The 21,244-nt window shown below is 48.9% G+C and overlaps 1 protein-coding gene across 5 annotated transcripts in view; it reads right to left on the bottom strand.

The window, feature by feature from the left end:
- Positions 1-21,244, bottom strand: part of ZMYM3 (zinc finger MYM-type containing 3) — a 1,331,158-nt gene that overhangs the window by 1,289,384 nt on the left and 20,530 nt on the right. The gene's annotated exons all lie outside the window — the stretch shown is intronic.

The raw sequence follows: 21,244 nt of genomic DNA, 5'->3' as shown, positions 1-21,244 counted from the left end.
GGACGTGCAAGACGGCCACACAATGTGGCAGTTCCTGACATGACTCAAGAGTCTCTCTGGGTGCCTCCAGCAATGGCTCAGCCTGTTGTGCCCCCTTTCACTGGTATATCAGGGTGCACAGTGAATACAGAAGGGTTTCAGCCTATTGATTTTTTCAACCTTTTTGTTGATGATGGGTTCATTGCAGATGTGGTTCAGCAAACCAATTTATACGCTGCACAGTTCATGAGGTCAAGGGGTCCCACTCTGAAACCCCACTCCAGAGCACAAGCATGGGTACCCACAAACAATGTTGAAATGAGACCGTTTTGGGGTCTCATTCTGCTCATGGGAATTGGACACAAGCCGCCTGTCGCGATATACTGGTCTACTGTAGCACCACTTTATTGCCCGTTTTTTTCAGCTACAATGAGCTGAAAACACTTTCAAGCACTGCACCGTATGTTGCACTTCAAATGACAACTACGGACCCAAACTTTGATAGGCTCTTCAAACTGAAGCCATTTCTGGACCACTTCATTCACCGATTTGCAGAGGTGTATGTTCCTAGCCATAACATATCCATTGATGAATCGTTGGTGTTGTTCAAAGGTCGCCTAGTATTCAGGCAATACATTCCTAGCACGATATGGGATTAAAATGTACATGTTGTGTGAAAGTACCACTGGGTATGTCAGCAGCATGAGAGTCTACACCGGTAAAGACTCTACCCTAAACCCTCCGGGCTGCCCAGCCCATTTAGGGACAAGTGAGAAGATTGTTTGGGATCTTCTCACACCATGGCTCCACAAGGGACATCATTTGTATATAGACCATTTCTACACTGCAATTCCACTGTTCAAGGAATTGTTCAATGTGGGCACACTGGCATGCGGTACAATCCGCAGTAACCGCAAAGGTTTCCCCAGACAACTTGTGTGTAAGAAGTTGGCCAAGGGACAATGTATGGCATTGCGGCAGGATGAATTGTTAGCAGTGAAATTCTGCGACAAAGGGGACGTGTACATGCTAAGTACTATTCATGATGAAAGTACTTCAGCTGTCCCTCTGTGCAGGCAGACTCATCAAGTGTTGAAGCCCAATTGCATGCTGGATTACAACAAGTACATGGGTGGAGTAGACAAAAATGACCAAGTGCTTGAGTCATACCATGCTGAACGCAAGTCGCGTTTCTGGTACAAAAAGTTAGCCACACATTGTGCATATGGCAACGTACAATGCTTATGTGGTGTCCCGTGCAGCTACTCCAGAAAACAACCTCTCCTTTTGGATTTTCAATCTCTGGCTAATGTTCATGTACAAATTCCCTCCTTTCCAAAGGACAAAGATGTGGCCAAATTGCAAGAGTGACACTTTGGAAAGAGGAAGGATACTCGGGTGTACTGTCCCCAATGCCATTCCCAGCCTGCCCTCTGCTTTCAGCCTGGTTTCCTTTTGTATCATACAAAAAAAAAAAAAAAAAAAAAAAAAATAGTGAGATCGACTTCCGAAAATGCCCATCATTCCTTGAAAGGGACCCATAGCCACTGAAATCGTGCATGTCTTATAAAGGAATGGCACTCTTGCACCCTGCCCTGGAGGTGTACCTTGAATGAAAATGCAACAGGATGTCAACTCACTTCACTTGATTTAGCGTGCATGCACGAGCATTGCTAGTCCTGCTTCCTCCACTTGAGGCCTGCCTTGGAAAGGCAACCACAGCCGTAGCTTTCCCTTGAGGCCTGCCTACGAAATTTACATCAGTCTAGATCCCTCAGCTCAAGGCGTGACTTGCAAAGGAACGCTAATCAGGCCCCTTTCCATTGGAGGCATGCCTACGAAATAGTAATCATTACGGGTCCCTGTACTTGAGTTGTGCCTTGCGGGTCATTCCCCTTTGGAGTGCTTTGGCAAGCAATGCTAGTCCTGCCCCCTCCACTTGAGGGCTGCCTGGGAAAGAGACATCACCCCCGGTACCTTTCACTTCAGGTCTGCCTCATAAGGAAAAGGCAGTCTAGCTCCCTCTGCGCATGGTGTGCCTTGCAAAGTAACGCAATGCTTGTTTCTCCCAAAACAGGCGCATCTTGGAAAGGAATGCCACTCTAGTTGAGGCAGGCCATGGAGAAGAAGGGTGAAGCACTCTGGGTCACTCCCCTTTGGGGTGCCTTGGCAAAGCACGCAAGTCCAGCTTGCTCCTGTTCGGGATTGCCATAGAAAAAAAAAAAAAAAATCTGAAAGCCCCATCCGCTTCCGGCGTACTTTGGAAAGGAACCCGAATCTGGCTCCTTCCACCTAAGGTTTGGCATGCAAAGAAAGGCCAGTCCCGCTCCCTCTACTCAAGCGGTGCGCTGTGGAAGACCAGAACACCATTCAGGTTACCTCCACTCAAGGGGTGTCTTTTCAAAATAATACACGCCACTTTGGTTCCCTCCCTTGAGGTCTAAGTGTCATGAAAGTGGTACTTGGACACCAACTATATGGCAGCGGCGTCTTGCGTACCTCGTAACATCCTGCCTTGTTTATTGTTTTACTGCGAGTAATGTTATGTGTGGTTTAAGTGACACGTCTTCTGTAGGAATGAATTGGATAAGATTGGTGTGAATTAGGTAAAGATACAAAGAACATGCAGATGCAATTTCTGTGAATGCACTTTTCCAGCACTGCAGAAATGATGGTCATGTTGTAGGGTGGGTGTTGTGTGGGTACAGTTGAACATATGAATGTTTGCCCAAAGTTGCTATGGAAGATAGCGCCTGTAGGGCAGGGTAGCCAAGTGAGCCAGTATGCACTTGCTATCAGTGTCCACATGTGATTGCAGGCACATAAAGTTTGCATGCAGACACAGTTGCTATACAATTGCTGCTAAATGATAGTTAAGATATTGCTAGAGACACGGTTGCATTGTAAGCACATGTCCACGTGGTAGAAGTGTGTAGATATGCTCATATGTAGATACACTTGCTCTGGTGCTAGTGATTTGGTAGAAGTGCAACTGCTGAAATGGATGCCAACTGACTGCAGACACGAAAGGGATACGAATGGCCAGTGATCCGGTGGGTGCTTTGTCGGGGCATCACTGCTCACAAGGACGATCCTTCTTGTGCTACACAAGGTGGTTTCTCCTTGTGCTAAATCCTACCTTGCGTGTCCAACTGCATTGGTACTGGTATGTATGGGAAGTGCGAGGAAAGGTGCATGGGAAGTGTGAGGAAAGGTGCATGTGAAATGGCTTACTACCAGTACTTTACTGTTTCATAAGCGCACTACAGAAAAGTTAATATACAAAAGATGTACCCATTGTCACTCAGGTACGACACCTGCACACAAGAGGTCTGCCTCTCATTGGGGCACGTGTGGGGGTGCAGGAATGTAGGCCACGTGTTGTTGGCGGTGTGTTTCGGTGAGTGGCCAGAGGGAAAAGGTCTGAGAATTGTCTGCATTTCCAGCCAATTTCAGAGACATTTCCCTGTGTACACTCACCGAAACACGTCACCAACCGATGGCCTACCGTCCCGCGTTCCCACAGGTGTCCCGATGAAAACGGTACCTCACATGTGTGGGTGCACCTACCGGGGGCGCATAAGTAAAAGGGTAACCCGCTGGCAACCCCAAGCCTTTCGCCACAGCACAATTTGTTCATGTGGGCAAACTACAGATTTGGGCCTAGGGTGTCGAAGCCAGCAAGGAAAACAGGGAACCCCATGCATTTCCCAAAAGAAGACAACCGTGGGAATGCACAGAGGTCTGACTTGCGCAAAGCGGCCCAGAATTTATTACCCAGAACCCCAGACAAAGTGAACATTGTGTTTTTCCCCCCAGCAAATATCAAACTTTGTCGGGGATTGTGGCTAATAAAAACTGGGGCAATTTGCACAAGGCAGATCTCTGTGGATTCCCACGGGTGTCCTCTTTTGGGAAATGCATGGGGTTCCCCGTTTTCCCCAGTGGCTTCGACACCGTAGGCCCAAATCTGTAGGTTGCCCACATAAACAAAATGGGCAGTGGCGAAAGGCTTGTGGTTACCAGTGGGTTACCCTTTTTCGCCCCCGGTAGGTGCACCCACACATGTGAGGTACCGTTTTCATCTGGACACCTGTGGGAACGCGGGACGGTAGGCCATGTGTTGTTGGGGGCGAGTTTCGATGGGTGTGCCGAGCGAAATGTGCGTTTCCCCCCCCCCCACATTTCGGACTTTGCGGGGGGTGTCTGGGTAATAAATTCTGGGGCAATTTTGGCATATCATACCTCTGCGGATTCCCACGGGGGTCCTCTTTTCGGAAATGCATGGGGTTCCCCGTTTTCCCAGGTGGCTTGGACACCCGAGGCCCATATCTGTATGTTGAGCCGGTCAGCAGATCGTCTCAAATTCCGGTCAGAAAACAGACTTGGGGTTACTTGTGTTTTAGGCTTTCCCCTTGGTTGCCAGGTAAGTGCAGCCACACATGTGAGGTACCGTTTTCATCGGGACACCTGTGGGAACGCGGGACAGTAGGCCATGTGTTGCGTTTGTGCGGTTTTCATAACGTTCTGACCCATTTGCTGGTGGCCTTTGTCACACAACCCTTTCCTTTCCCAAATGTGACCTACATTTAGTCGCTGCTTTAGGCACCATACACTTTTGTAACCTGCACAAGACACCTACCCTTGAAAAGGTCTACCTGTGCTCTTTCAAAAAAAATGTATGCTTGCCGTTCCTCACCACATTGGTTTTCCCGATTTACACATGCCAAGTGCGTCTGGTCAGGCCGTGAGCGTAAAACTCCTGTGTACCATGGCTCAGTGTTTGGCTTGTGATATTGCTTGTTTGGTAAAACACTACAAAAAATGTGTGCTCTCCTAACTGCAAGAGTCGGGGGAATGTAGCGGAGCATTGCTTTGCTCAAAATTCATAGAAGCCATTACCGTACCAAGCCAACCATGTCCAACATCTTTTTTTTTGGTAATTTTCCTGCTTTTCCCCCCAATCGATGGCAGTTTCCCCCTACCTAGTTGTTGCCTGACCTATGCAAATCACCCCTTCCTGAACTTCGAATGTTGTCTACTTTTCAGAAATATATGCCTCTGTCCTCCAATTCGGCTTTCCTACCCTTTTCTTCCATTCCGTCCATGCATGTCCAATTGGCAAAAATGGCCAAAATCGCCTACCTCTCACAAAACTGTTGATAACCACATCAAAATATTTACCCCCCCCCCCCATTTCCACTCAACCTGTTCTTGAAAGCCAGGAAATTGGGGAACTCAGCACAGCAAACCATTTGTTCCTAGCTCTTACAAGGAAAAAACCACAGGCTTCTTTGTACATCATTTTATTGGCATTTTTTTGAAGAAAAAAAAAATTCACCCTTTTTGCATATTTTCTCTCACCCCCTTACAGCAACCTAGGATTCCTGGGTGGCGTTACGACCGCCTACATGTAGGGAAAATAAGGAGCCAAATTTGGCCGAGATATCTCATGTAACAAAAAAGTTACAAGCCATTGAATGGCCACATACCGAAATCACCAAAAAAGGCCCTGGCACTGGGGAGAAATACCCATGGCACTTAAAGGGTTAATATGTATATAGCAGACATATGGGGGGGGGGGGGTGTGGGGGGACTACCTAGCGCCATTCGCATTGGCGAGTTCAGTGTTACACGGGACAAAAATACATTGGTACGCAGGTGACGTGGTGGTCCTGGATAGAACTGCAATTGGGCTACAACATCTGCTCAATGGCTTGCACCAATATGCTGCTGAAAATGGGCTCTCGTTAAACCTAAACAAATCCAAGGTAATGATCTTCAGGCAAAAATAAATAAAAATAAAAAAAGCACACCTTCACCAGTTGGTCAATAGGGGGGGGGGGGGGGTGATGGTGAAGGATCTGGTTTACCTGGGTTATAAAATATATGCACACCCGGCAATCTGCAAGGTAGAGTTGGACATCGAATTGAAATTAAAACCCCTTGCAGCGCAGATGAAGAAAATCCTATGGATATTTTCTATCATCCCTGTTTTGAAATTCTATCAGGCGAAGGTAATCCCAGTCCTGCTGTATGGTCTTGAAGCCAAACCACTGCTATGGAACACTGAGGTAGAAATGGGAAGGCCTTTGTGGAAACAGGCCCTGGGCTTGCCAATGAATTTGGCAATGGACAATTTTGATTTGAGCTGGGTCTCAGGTCCTTAAAATGCCAAGCCGGATGGAAATTGATAACATTTCAACAGCGAATTGACACAGCCCAGGACAACTCATTTACAGAAATGAGAAAACTCAGAGGGGGGCAGGGGGGGTAGATGATCAAAACTTCTGAGTAAATTTAACTCAATGGTGAAAGTTCTACTTGCAGAAGGAGAGGTAGGGATCGAGTTGCTGCAAGTGAACCCAACAAAGGCAAAAAGGAAATGGGAGTGGGATTGGATACAGACCATTGGAAAAGTAAGATCAGGTCCTCGTCCCAACCCCTTACAGAAAAATGATCGAAAATTGGGTTTCATAAGCAAATACTTGGTCAAATTTCCCCGACTGGAGAATTAGGAATAAATTCCTACAGTTGAGATTGAATTTATTACACACAGGCGAAGTGTTGGCAAAAAGAGGAATGAGGGAGATGGCTATAAACCGGTCACATCTGCAAAAATCCAGAAAAACAGTCAATTAAACATCTAATGACGGATTGATTGTGAAGGAACTAGAAGGGCCAGACAACAATACTTCGGCAATTTTGTATCAGAATCAACAGACTGGGTGCAAAATCATCTATGGGAAATATTGATAGATGTCAGTCCCAAAAAAAAGACAGACATAAATGCTGGAGTACTGCAAGTTGGGGCTTTAGGCCCCGGGAATAAAGGGTGAACCTGTATCTTGGTAAATTAAAGAAAGTGCGGTTATGAAATGTATAAGTTGGAATTACATCAAATGCTAAAAACCGCTGGTTGGCTTGTCACCTTCCCCTTGTTTGATTTTCTGGCTCTTCTGTCCTCCTTTCTTTGTTTTCCCTTGCTGTTGCCCACTTATTTATTGTCCTTTTCTCTTCTTCCCCTTCCAGTTGTGTTTTGTATGGATAGGAAATGGATTATTTGGCTTAGTTTTTATGTTTTAATTATGTGTTCATGAAAGATGAATGTTATTTGTGAAAGTTTTTCTAACCATATACAATAAAATAACAAACGACGGATGACATCTTGGTTGCAATCCAAAAGCTAAATGATTCAAGAGCAGCTGGCCCCGATGGCATTACGAATATCATGAACACACAAAAATGAGTGGGCACTGTTCATAACAGCTCTAGTCCAACGAATTGCAACCAAAAACGAACTCCCGATTTCATGGTCGACAGCGGTGATACCAGTTTTCAAGAAGGGCAATCGGGACGATCCAGCCAAATATCGCCCGATTGCCCTTCTAGACACAATTGGGAAGATCTTTGCTTCTTGCCTACAATAAAAAAATAAAATAAAAAAACTTTTTTTTAAAAAAAAAAAAAATATATATATATATATATATATATATATATATATATATATATATATATATATATATATATATATATGTTTAAAAACTTGCTCAGTGGTCGACATGAGACACAGGATTTACAAAAGGTGTGGGCACCGAACTGAACTGAATTCTTCTCAACATCTTGAAATTAGAAGCTTTGAAACGAGGTAGCAAACTCTTTCTAACCTTCGTAGACCTGAGGCAAGCGTTTGATACCATCAACAGATGGCTACTTGGGAGAAACTGCAAAGCTGGTCTTGTCCGAGCGACCTTCTCAATCCTTTGAAGGCCCTCCATAGAAATACAACTATACGAGTTCGATTGAATGCACAAGGCAACCTGTCAGATGAAATACCTACTAAGAAAGGAGTTAAACAGGGGTGCCAACTGGCCGCCCTATTGTTTAAACTGTTCATTTCTGACCTGCCAATAGCTCTGAAACCAACTAATTCATTCCCACCACGGATAATTGACAGCATATCAGCTGGGTCCCATATGCAGATGATATTGTGTTAATAGATTCCACACAAATAGGACTCCAACGAGTAATTTCAAATCTGCATATATACTTACAGAAAAATGACCTAGAAATAAATGTCCAAAAATCAAAAATTCTTTCGTTTGGGACCAACAAAGAGAAAAGAGACAAAGATTTTTAAGGGATCAGTAGCTGGTGAGATTCTCGAATCGGCCAGTTCCATACGATATTTGGGGATCATGGTCAATAAATCGATTCGAGAATGGAATGAACTGGGTGAAACACCTAACAACTGCTATGAAAATGCTATCACTACAAGGTGCGAAATTACATGTAGCATATGGTAAATTCACATTGAAACCGTTACTAAGCTTCTACCAATAGAAAGTAATACTAATTATTACATTCGGATGCGAAGCAGGGTGGAACATAAGTGATGTCTTGTGGAGTCAACTTGAGGGTCAATTCAGGCGGATAGTATTAAGATTGCCTACCAATAATATGTGCTATTCGATACGAACTATGCTTGGAATCACTGCAAAGCCTAGTGATCTGGGAATCAGTTGCTGTTTTTGAGAAAAATATGCTTGTCACCTGCCCCGCCACTCTATCGTCTGTTGAACATGGAAAACAAGACCTCTCATAAAGGACTCCTTGACATGTGGGTAGCGAAAATAGCTAAGATCTAAAAGAAGCTGATGTTGCAATGCATACTGTCTTGACAAATCCTCTTGCCGCAAGTGGTGGTAATGGATTATAAATGCTGAAAAACGAAATAATCTAGCCTCATCTTTATCAAATGGCCCCACATCACGAGGTGTCGACCAACCACCGAAACATCTGAAAAAATTTCCTTCCCGCTACCACAGAGACCAGTTCCTAAGATTCCAGCTAAAACTGTATAAAACAAAGGAAATGTTAATGCTAAAGCACGACAAGGGCACATTAAATAATCAATGTAGATTCTGCAAGAGGGAAGTCGAAACACTAAAGCACTTGGTCATCGAATGCCTGGAGTTATCATTACGCTCCAAGTTTTTGGGCAACTTCGCCCCTTCAACTGGCGACATGAATGAGTGGTGGGTTAAAGTGCTGACAGGAAACAATGTAATGTTGAACATGTTCATCAATTGACTACATGGACACAATCTTGAAAGAGACAAACACGCTCACTCAAACTTAAATTGATAGTGTGACGGGGCCAACATAGTTCAATCGAAGTATAAAATAAATTAAGCTGATCCACATGAACTGACTGATGAGAAGGTGGTTAAATGTTTTGATAAGTTTGTAATAGTACCACAGAAACACAAGAAGAACTGGTATATGCTTGCCGATGCCTCTACGCAGCTAACCCTATGGAAGGACATCACGACTCCATATTGGAAGCCAGAGTAGGCCTGAAGAGAAAACTGCAGGCTGTGGCAATTGCTGAAAAACCCCCAAGCAGTGAGATGCGGCGCTAGCAGAATCGCCTACGGGGTAAGCACAGACCATGAAGGACAACATGTTGCCAGGTGACATTCCATATCCTGAGCCAAGGAAACGTCGGCGGCAACTGCAAAGACTGCCTGTAAAATATACACCAATTCAGGGCAATCGAGCCTGCAAGAGTGGTCTCCAACTACGTGATTCAACCAAGTTGTGAACACACCAAGACTCAGAGGCTGAGAACGAGCAGCAGCCCAGCGGTGTGACAGCGACCTGCAACATATTCGTTACCTTCCAGACACCATCCACGATGGGCATGGAGCTCTCTCATGGCATTAGCTGTTTTCACATCATTGTTATACGCAGACACATAGTGCATGTCTACTATGTTTCAATAATTGCAACTAAGAGCAGGTCTCGCAGGCTGGGAACGACGGTTGTCCCAGGCTCTGGGGGGTGAATCAGGACAAGGGGTTTTGGGGGCAGATGGCGAGGGTTGCCAACCAATCACCAGGCTTTCTCACTTAACACTCAGTGTAGCAACCTTCGGTGATGATCCAGGTATACCACCCGAAACAGATCTGTCCAATGGTAACCCTTTCTATAGGGTCTGTAGGGCAGGAGTGGTCCAAAAGACCCCCCTTGCCTACACCTCCACCCCACGTGAGGGCCATGGCTCATCGTGTGTCCCCTCCTACCACCAGGGCCCCGGTGGTGGATGGCTCACCTGCTGAGAACATTGCCCGCACGTATTGAATTTAGCTAGGCCGTAGAAACCATTTTGTCTACTAAACATGGCGTGAGCTTAGCACACTGTAGCGCGGCCCCCACCCTCGGAGAGTTTGTCATCCCTGTCGCCGCAGCACCCTGGCAGATCCGCTGCGAGCACGTTCCCACGAACAAGACGGACATGAGCTAGCGTAATACACTAACATTGTAACAGTTCACCTTCCGTAGTGTATCATCGCTCCCAGCATGACCCGGCCAGCGGGCCTGGACAATGAAAAGACCAGTAAAATGATCCTCAGATGGCAGAAAGTCTCTACATATTAATGCCAAGACCACTTGCAAAGTATGCTCGTCTCCACAAAATCTCTTATCTGTAAAATGTATAAACATAAGAAAGTATGCTTCCATGATATAAGCAATGGCGAGCCCACACCATTGCAGTTGGGTACTAATACTGAAGGAGCATTCCAGGGATCTATTTTTACGTGTATCACTGGGAAACTTACACTTCATGGTTTTGCGCCATAACCGGACTAATGCTGCTAGAGTACACGAGAAGACGAATGTATCCATACAGAGGGCTCATGTGAAGAATGCGCTTGTCATGTGTGCATGTCTAGGCCCCACATGTGCCACCACCGTCACGAACAGTGGCGGGTTACTTTCTATGTACTCCACCAACCCTAATTCTACCTCACTTACTGCAAATATATGCATATAACTAAATCCTGTAGTTGTTAATATATAATGTATGAATAAGGTGCTCAGACTGGGTATAATCGAGACACATCCAGCAAAGTTTAAATTATTATAGAGTGTTCAAATGTTTGTGATGTTTTTACCTAAAATCGGCAACACACGAGGGAGATACCTTTGTGAAATACGTGCAAGGCCATTCCCCCCCCTCCCACCCTGCGAAGGCTGCCAAGGCATGAGAGCAGAGGCTGCGCCGCGCTGCTTTACCTCCCCCAACCAGACTGGAGCCGCTTCAAAGATTTGTAGCCCCCTCTGCAGCACCCAAGGCCACGGCCCGCCACCTGCATTATTTACAGCACAGCTTAGCCCCTCGACCTATGGCCCCGGTCAACAGGACACTGGTAACCATGTCCTGACGTATTACCTCCAGACCCCTCACAAGGTACATTCCTCCTGTGTTGCATTAACCTGTAGTATAACCTATTGGAAGATTTACTAAAGATGATAATATTGAAATGACTGAATGACTGCGGTGTGCATGGCATAGGGCAACCAAGTCAGGAAAAGACATTCATCTCTGACACTGGCCACAATGGCACAACAACACCGCCCGGATGAACTCAGCCGACCTGCCAGGCCCAGCCCAACCCACGAGGCTGACCAGTGACGTCTTCCAGCCAAAGCCAACCACATCGCAGCAGCACCTATAGTTAGTCGTCGCCACCCAATCCCATTGAACTTGTGTCCCCTATAGTGTGTAGGTTCTTATGACGTTTTTTGTAAATATATACGCCTGTCTTTGCTATTGTCAGACAGAGCGCTCTCGGAGTTTGCAGAGTTCTTTGCATGCCCTATTCTGATTGATAAACTCCCATTTAAGCTCACCCGCACTCTGTCTTGGCTTTATTCCCGATTTGGGAGAGTCCTTTATGGTCTCTCATTGCGGGGAGGATCGTGCTGGTTGGGGATGCGTGCCTTCAGGTCCTACACTGGACCTACCAGTCAGCGGGCCAATCACAGGCCCCGATCGGTGTGGGAGGGAGTCCGCCAGGCGAGGACGGTTATTGCGTCACGAGGACACAAAACTGGACTGCGAGCCAAACTGTGCCGAGAGGTGCCTGAATCTTGTAGTGGCATGTAATCCCTTTGTGTTTGCCTAATAAACCACAGCAACTCCTTGCTCCTTGTGTGGAGCTCGACTTCTTGGGACCAGGGAGGGAGCTAGGCCCCAGAAATTACCCTGACAAGAGGATCGTAGAGGCAAGGGGAGAGGAAGACTGAAGCCCATGGAGACTACATATAGGATCCACAAGCTTCAGAAAAGACGCCTGTTGGAACAGAGCCAAACGCCCTCCCCCCCTACCCCCACACAATAGGCGAGCTTTGTTCCCTGACCTGGACATCACCGCCTCTTGGCCTCAAGAGCAGAGGCAGAGGCGGGAGAGCGTAAAAACCCAAATAAAGTCCTCTGCTGCTTCCTCCTTTTGTCGCTGGGTGACTTGTCAGACCTCCGTTTACCACGGCCCTGGTACCCCTTGAAGCCGGTGAAGCTGCAGGCTTCAACTCGGTCCTGCCCTGAGACCGAGGCAAGTATTTCGGACCTGGTTTTGCCAGGATGGCCAAGAACTTGGCGGTCTGAGTGGAGGTTTTCTGCTTTGTCAACTCGTCATCGGTTGACAAATGTAAGTCCACGTCCTCGAAAGGCAGATACAGGATCCATTCCTGCATTTCAGAAAAATAATTTGTGGCGTGCGTCCACACCGTCCTCATTTCGACACTAAGGCACAGCCCTGTGCTGGCTTTGTCAGTGTTGGAGACCGAAGACTCTGAGGTCCTGCGCAATGGCCCAAGCATCTGCCAGCCCGACCTTGGAAGGACGCGTGCTTGTAGGAAGGTCGGTCGGGCAGAAATTCCCTGAGCTCCAGCCAGAGTTTCTGGTTAGCCGCAGCCAACAGGGCGTCTGCGTTTGCTTGCCGCAGATGCAGTCCTGAGATGGAATAACAGCACTTTCCCAAAGACTCGAGGACTTTCTCCGGAGAGGCAAATAGAGGTGGCTCCCGTGGAGGAAGAAGACAATGGTTTAGGATACACGGAGGCCGCAGCCACTACAGAGAAATGTGGATGGGAGGCGAGTATTGCTCGCCATCCGTCACCCTGAACCTGCTTTCCAACATTGTGTTCATCTAGGCGGTGGCCCTGGGCATCTCCCAGACCTTTCGTGCCACCAGCAGAACATACTTCTGGAGAGTGATGCCAGACTGGATCGTGGTAAACTTTCTCCCCCCCCCCCCCCCCCCCCCCAAGAACTGTACCAGGCCCTGAAAGCCATTCATGAACGGCCTTAACTGATGCAGAGGGTTAATCGTCCTGGGTATCATCGTCCCCACCACCCCCTTTGCACAGACTGGGGAATTTGGGCCCTGGGACACCGGTGCCAGCAAGGGAGGGGGGTGGGGGGTGGGGGCATTGGTGATCCAGGAGGATGGGTCAGAAATTATAAGTTACTCACCGTAGTGACTAATGTACTCCTAGTCCATAGTCCCCTTTCCTCCATACTGTATGCGTGTCCCTCGCTAAGAACAGGCGACAGAACCGCTTACTAGAGAAAATAAATTTTTTTTTTTCCAAATCTTCCCTTTTAAAATTTAGAGGCCTGCGGCCCAGGGATCATGCGCTCCCATAACTCCGTCCACCGGCGCCACTGCTCAGTCCCCTTTCACGCATCCACAATATTACCATTGCCTAATGACACCAATTTTATTTAAGTATAAGCATGGTGGAACGTATGGAGGAAAGGGGACTATGGACTAGGAGTACGTTAGTCACTGCAGTAAGTAACTTAATTACTCCTACGTCCCTGACCCCTTTGCTCCATACTATATGGGCAATTACAACGTAGCCCTAGGGTGGGGAGGTGACCCTTCTGAGAAAACAAGTTCCTTAAAACTGCCTGACCAAATGCTGTGTCCGGCCTGGAGCTGGCATCCAAGCAGTAGTGCTTGCAGAAGGGCGAAGGTGTGGCCCATGTAGCCGCCTTACTGATGACTTGCCACGGAACAAGTCCCTGAAATGCCACAGCTGTGGCCTTGGCTCCGATAGCATGAGCATGCATATTTGAAGGGAGTGGTTGGTGCTGCCCCTCATAAGCCTCCTTGATGGGCGCAACCCATCTTGCTATGGAAGCCTTGGGAGCTTGATGGCCTTGAAACCCCCTCCCTCCCCCTCCCGAAGGCAATAAAGAAAGCCTCCGATTTGCGAAAGCTCTTGATTTTGTCCAGGTAGAATTTTAGAGCACGCCTGACATCTAGACACTGCAGAACCCTCCGTCTCATCCTTGGGGTCCGCAAGAAAGTAAGTAGCACTATCTCCTCATTGAGGTGGAACGAAGAGACTACCTGAGGTAAGAATGCAGGATGAGTTCCAACTACAACCTTGTCCTGAAAGGTAGTGTAGGGCTCTGAAGCCACCAGTGCCTGGATTTCAATGACCCTTCTTGCAGACGCAAGACCCACCAAAAGGGTTGTCTTAATGGTGACAAGCCTGATGTCCGCAGATGCCATTGGCTCAAACTGTTTATGCGCCAAGGTGCTCAAAACTACACTGAGGTCCCACACAGGGTGTGGCTTGACAGGTGGATAGAGCCTGGTGAGGCCCACCAAAGACCTTATAACTATCAGGTTGGAGGATGAAAAGACCTCCTCCGAGTTACTATAGGCTCGGATGGCCGCCAGATAGGTGTGGCATGGGTCTACTTGCACCCTTCAGTGTGCGAGGTGTGCTGAGAAGGATAGCATGTCGACCAACGTGCAAGTAAAGGATCGACTCCCTTTGATTCAGCCCAGTGACAAAACCTAGTCCAATTGCTCTTGTACTGGCTCCTAATAGCGTTGCTCCTATCGCCCTGTATGATGTCTAGGTTAGCCTGTGACAGACACAGATGCTTTAATGTGACCTGTTCAGGAACCACGCTGCGAGGGCTAACTTCTGGGGGCCAGGGTGGATGACTGTGCCCCCCTGCTGTGAGTAGGTAAACCGAACTCAGATGAAGATACATCAGGACTTATTCCGACAGGCTCAGTAGTTTTGAGAACCATGGCCTCGCGGGGCTATCAGGATGACAGTGAGGTGCAGGGACTCCTGATCTTGCAGATTACTGTGTGAACCAGGGGAGTGGGAGGAAAGGCATACGCGTTCATGTTGTCCCATTGTATCTGCATTGCCCAGAGAGCCCAGCCCCTGTCCCTGCCAGGACACAAACTGGGGGTACCTCCTGTTGGACCAGGTGGAGAAGGGATCCACCCGAGGATGACCCCGCCTTTTGAAGAACCCCTGAAGGATTGGTTCGTTGAACTGCCATTCGTAGTTGCCCGCATCCAGTCTGCCGAGCCTTTCGGCCTCCAGGTTGGACTCCGCCGGGAGGTGGATTGCCCTCACGTGAAAGTTGTTCGATAGCCCACCACCAAATGCTGACTGCCAGGCTGCATAGGGGAGGAGACCTGGTGCCACCCTGCTTGTTGATGTAATGCATGCTGGTGGAGGTGTCAGTTTGAATAAGGATTGTCTTGCCACCGATGAGCGGCAGGAAGGCTTTGAGAGCCAGCCAGATCGCCTTTATGGGCCTCCTGTTCTTGAAGAGACCAAACTCCATGGACGCTGTGGTTGTCCAGGATAGCATCCAGCACTCAAAGGAACAATCCGTGGTGATGGTAACCTGTGGTGCCGATTGCCGGAAGGGTCTGCCTATCCTAAAGTTGCAATCTGTGCTCCACCAGACAAGGTCCTGGTGGAGAAAAGGAGGAATGTGGACGAGTTCTGCTTGGGAACCCTGCTCCCGACTCCATGAGGCTGCGAAGCGCAGCTGTAATCTTCTCATTTTGAGACTTGTATATGGTACTGCCAGCAGACATGATACCCAAGAGGTGCTGGTACCACCATGCTGAGGTCGCCGCTCTAATGAGAAAAATGACCAGTGGCCCTCTTGATGGCTGTGATCTTGTCCTCGAGGGAAAAACTTGGCGCAGAGATTAATGTTCCTGGCCTTCATCTGTGATACCAGCTCCGGCTCCAGCTGTGACTTCTTGAGATTGATGGAGAATCCCAATTTGTGTAGTGTATTCATGAGGGCGGAGGAGGTGCGATGGACCGCCCCAGGGATCTCGCCCTGACAATCCAGTCGTCTAGGTATGGATAGACATGGTGACCTTGGGCCCAGAGAAGGGCTGCCACTGCATTAATAAGCCTGGTAAAAACCCTGGGGGCTGAATTGAGGCCTGAACCTCAAGAAGGACCGATGAGGCTGCCAAATGGGGACATGTAGGTGTGCGTCCTTCAGATCCAGGGAGCACATCCAGTCTCCCTTGCAGTGTCTCCGCAATAAGCGCTGGGGTAACCATCTTGAACTTTTGAAGGAGGGAAAGGTTCAGCGTGGCAAGGTCCAACACAACTCTCAGGCCAGCTTGGTTCTTTGTGTATGGCAAAAATCCTGGAGTAGAAGCCCATACCCACTGGGAGGCTGGGACTTCTTCCACTGCTTGGCATTCTACAAGCGATCGAATTTCCGCCAACAGTAGTAGTCCCAATCTGTTGGTGGGGAGGAGAGGGAGGAACCGGTAGCCCATGACACCGACAGGATTCGGGGGGTCTGCAAACCTCATGCGCCAAGAACGTACGTGAAGGGCAGCAAGCCTGCCCCCCTCCGCTCCACCGTAGACACATGGACCCGGAGGGGAGTGTCATGCCTTTGTTCCCCTCTTGAGGGTGAGGGGGCGGGTGTGGGTGTGGGGGACTAAAGAAGCCCTTATTCCCCGCCTTCTGATGTTTGTGGCAGTGCTCACTAGTACATCTGGGTGTACGCCTTGGGCGTGGATAGATAAGGATTTTGCAGTCTAGGAACTGTTTTTCTTCTTATCTTATCAAGTTCCTCATCGGTGGGCGAATGAAAAAGATTGCTACCCACAAATGGAAGTTCCAATATGCGCTCCTGGACGTCCAGGTTGAACCCGGTAGCCCGAAGCCAGGCAGTCCTTCTCATGTCCGTGGCAATGCAGATGGCACTGCCTGAGGCGTTTATATGTGCCACAGTTGACTCCATGAGGTCTTGAGCCACCATCTTTGCTTCCGCCAGCCCCACCTTGAAGCGCGCCAGACTGTGCACCGGAAGGAAGTCTATTTCCCGCCAAAGCCTTTGATTAACGGCTGCGAGCATATCATTCACATTTGACGGACGAAGGTGCAGTGAGGCGTTGAATAGATCTTCTTTCCATATGCCTCCAAGATCTTCTCTTCCTTGCCTAGTAGCCCCGAGGACGAGGTAGCCGAGGAAGACTGCGGCTTGGAATAGATTGAGGCCACAGTAATACCCTCCCACTCCCCTCGAGTGGGAGGTTGAGGGTGTGCCAACAGCAAAAGGGGATCCCCCTCCAATTGCCTGCACTTGGCGTAGAGGCGCCGGTTGGTAGGCTGCACCGAATGGGGCTTAAGCCATGTTTTGGCCAAGGCGACAATGTCCTTCTACATCGGAATCCATGTTCTAGCCGCACGGCAGAGTGAGAACCTCTGCCAGGACCCCCGCCCCTCATTGTTCAACCTCGGGTTGTGGAAGCCCAAAGTATTCTGCCAGACCCGCGAGCCGTTCATGGAATGTCTTGGCCGAAGACGGAGTGTCTGGGGTCCTACTCATTGGTGTGCACCTGGTCTTGAACAGGTGGAGGAGTACTGGGCGCCGCAGGCCGAGGTGTGTTGACCGGAGCCGGAAGTTGGTATGGAACTGCCTGGGGTGCATGAGGCAAAGAAGCCAGAACTGCAGAGACCTGCGCGGGCAGCTGAGGCAGCACGAGGGCCTGAGACGATGGAGCCCTAGGAGGAATGACTATGGGCGCAGGTGGCAGGACAGAAGGTAACATGTCCCTGATCACATCCCGAAGGATGGTTCCCATCTGAGTGGGGCTCATAAGCATGAGGAATTTCTCAAAAATCCTTTCCTCACAGGCCGGTGGGGCGCTAGGTGGCGCAGGAGTAGGGCCCCGAGGTTGCTGAGGTCTGGATGTACTCTGCCTTGCTGCCTGCGGGGTGTATCTGCCTTGCGACACAAGGATATGCTCTAGGCCACCTACCTGGTGAAGACCAGTCCAAACTCGAAAGTCGTTCTCCCACCTGCACCAAGAGCATCACATTGGCGCGCACGGCATTCCTGAAAATCCCTGAACCCAGAGGAGAACCTTGTGTAATGTGCATTTGCTGGAGTTCGCAAGGACCGACAAAGACTTGGCAGTTTGTGTGCTTGCCTTGGTCAGTTCCTCATCCATGGAGTAGAACAGTTCTTTGAGGAGATCAAGCACCTTGTCCTGAACTTCCGTCAAGAACTTCATAGCATTGAGCCACACTGGGCAGGAGAGGTCAACCCAGACCATGTTCTGTTATGTTATATACATTTGTAAAGCGTAAATACACCCTAGGGTACCTTGGCGCTAGGTGATACAGTGACAGCAGAAGTACAAGGATCCTAGTACAGATAGGTTATGCAAAGAGGCAATGGGAGACTGTTCCAGGTTTTTGCAGCAATGGCAGAAAAAGCCCGGCCGCCGACAAGAGAGGGTTTGATTATAAGAGCAGAGAGCGCAGAGGAAGGGACGCAACACATGGCAGGGAAATTTAGATTGAATATATTCAGCGCCCCGCTTATAGAAAGCAGTGTGCACATTGACATAAAAAGGATGCGTTTCTCAATTGGCAACCAGTGCAGTTACCTAAGGAGCTAATGGGGGCTCCAAAGGGAGGAAGAATGAACGCCCGAAAAGCTGCATTTTGCAGCAGCTGGAGGCGGTTGATAAGATAGCCAGACTGCCCCAAGTAGAGGGAGTTGCAATAGTCCGAGGTGCCCAGTACTAAAGCAGCTACCACCGGGGATGGGATTCGGTAGGCACAAAGGGAAGCACTTGCACAGTATGCACAGTTTGAAGTGGCCAGACTTGCATACAGCCGCTACATGGGCAGCCATGGATAAAGAGGATGACAGTATCACACCCAGATTTGTAACAGTTGTTGCAGGAGAAGGGAAAGTGCCTAGAGAAGTAGGCCAGAACTCACGGGTCCAGAAGGAGAGGGGGCAGGGGGTGCCAAACACCAACACCTCCGTCTTGGACCCGTTAAGCTTTAGCCAGTTAGCAGCCATCCGGGCGCCAAGGTCTTCCAGGCAACTCCTTACCCAAGTCACAGTGTCTGCTCTGGTGAGATTGAGCCGGACAAGAATCTGGTTATCATCAGCGTAGGAATAAAATCTGAATCCATGCGATAGAATAAGCAGCACTAGAGGGCGGATATACATATTGAATAGGATGGGGGAAAAGGGCAGATCCCTGAGGGACTCCACGGGAGAGCAGGCCAGGAAGGGAACAGAGCAGTGGCAGAGATGCAGACGGAGTCTGGGTGGAAAGAAAGGCTTGAAACCAATCAAGGACTTGGCCCGAGATGCCGGCATCAGACAGCCGGGCCAGGAGGGTGGGGTGGTCGACTGTGTCAAACGCGGCCGACCGATCTAACAGTAGAACCACTCCAACCCCTCCCTGATCAACTAGCCAGAGGTCGTCCATCACAGAATTAAGGACAGTTTTGTTACCTCTACCTGACATAAACCGGATTGAAAAAGGGCCGAAGAACCCAGAAGACTCCAAGAACGAGGAGAGAGCGGGAGAGCTCAGCGCCTCAAGAACCTTCATAGAAAAGGAGAGCAGAGAGATAGGCTGGAAATTAGCCATTACTTCACGATCCAGAGAATTTTTTTTGAGCAAGGGAAGCACAAGAGCATGTTTCAGTTGACCGAGGATCGTGCCAGTTTGAAAAGAATCATTTATGGCAGCGGTAATATGGGGGGGTGGGGGGAGTAATTCATTGGTGATCTCTTTCATCGTCGCAAGCGGAATCACATCAGCAGGAGAGGCAGACTTAAGACCCCGAATGACCTCAAGTACCTCAGAATTAGAAAACACAGGAAAAGAGGACCACTGAGCAGTGGGCGCAGGCATCCTGGGAAAGCAGGGACATTTGTCCGCAGTCAAGGCTACTTTAGCAATGTCAGCACGAATAGTATCAATTTTGGATGAGAAAAAGTAGGATAAAGAATCACACGGAGCTTGGGATGGAGTCGCCGCCGACCCAGTTTGAGTGGGTGCAGAAAGAGAGCCAACTAATTCGAAGAGGGCCTTCAGTTTTTTTTAATGGCTGCTTCTACCTTAGAGCCAAAAAAGGACTTCTTAGCTAAATTTATGGCCATAAGGCCTCGAGCAGAAGTAGCTATGTGATGGGCCGCAGCCTCCAGTAGATCCTGCGTCAGAACTCTGGCTTCCGACAAACCGCCTTTAAAGTCCTCGAGCCCATCAGCAGGAATACATTCCTGGAACTTCGCTAGCTCTGTGTAAGCCTGACGCAGCTGAAGATCCGAAATGGACCCTCCCCCCCACCCCAATGGCATCAAGAAGCTTGTACTCCTTGGAGGGGGGGGATCTGGCAGGCTGTAGAGGCTGGCTTGGACTGGAGCGTAGCTGCTGCCACCACAGTCGACAAGGGGAGCGGACAGCGATATGTCCTCAGAAGCATAAAGCTTAGAACTAGCAGCAATCTTGTTCAGATGCTGCCCGGAATTAGGTTTTTCCCAGACCTTTCGGGCCTCAGCCAAGACGTCCTTTTGGAGGCAGAGGCCAGTGCGCTCCTGTGTCGACAGTGAAGGCTCCAGAAAGCACCCCATCCTGTGGAGCTGGGGCCTCGGGTACTGGGATATCTAGCGGCACCATAATGTCCAGCACATAGTTTTAAAATGCTTTAATAGAGTGGAGGTGCTCATCGCCGTCTTGGTCCGCCTGCCCGGCCCTCATCCAGTGAAGCAGAAGACTGATCCGCTGCATGTGGCGCCTCGTGCCCTAAAGTGTTCGGCAGAGCACCTGGTGTCTTTTCTACCGGGGAAAGAAAAGGCAGAGAAGGAAAGGCTGGAATAGATCCCGCAGGAAAAGGTGGAGGAGGTGTCATGATTTATGAATGTTATGAACGAGCCAAGACAGTTAAGCCACAGATCAGTAATGGCAACAGCAAATGACCACTGCTGTGCGGTGAATACAAGTACACGGTTGCACACAAGGCGAGGGCTTGTGTCAGACAAAAGGTAGGCATTTGCTGTAGATTATACATTGCCGTTGATGAAGAACGCTCGTGGGTTCAGCAAAGAGCAAAAGCATAGCTTGTTCCTTGCAATCGACATGATCAATTCCTCTTTCTAACCACAGAATAGGAGCTTCCTGTCTTCAGCGGCTAGGTTTCGCACCAAGCAGATCAGATAAGAAGCCAAAGGCAGGAAACAATACCAAAATAGAAATACATGGTTAGAGTGGCTGAAGACCAAGTGTAGCCGTTTCCCTCTGAAGAAAGACATTCACTAGAAACAGGTTTTAATGGGGTCAACGAG

This window comes from Ambystoma mexicanum, chromosome 5p (genome assembly GCF_040938575.1).
Source record: "Ambystoma mexicanum isolate Mex_15411 chromosome 5p, UKY_AmexF1_1, whole genome shotgun sequence".
Lineage (NCBI taxonomy): Eukaryota > Metazoa > Chordata > Amphibia > Caudata > Ambystomatidae > Ambystoma > Ambystoma mexicanum.
Note: the sequence above shows the minus strand (reverse complement) of the source record. Positions and strands in the feature narration are given on the sequence as shown.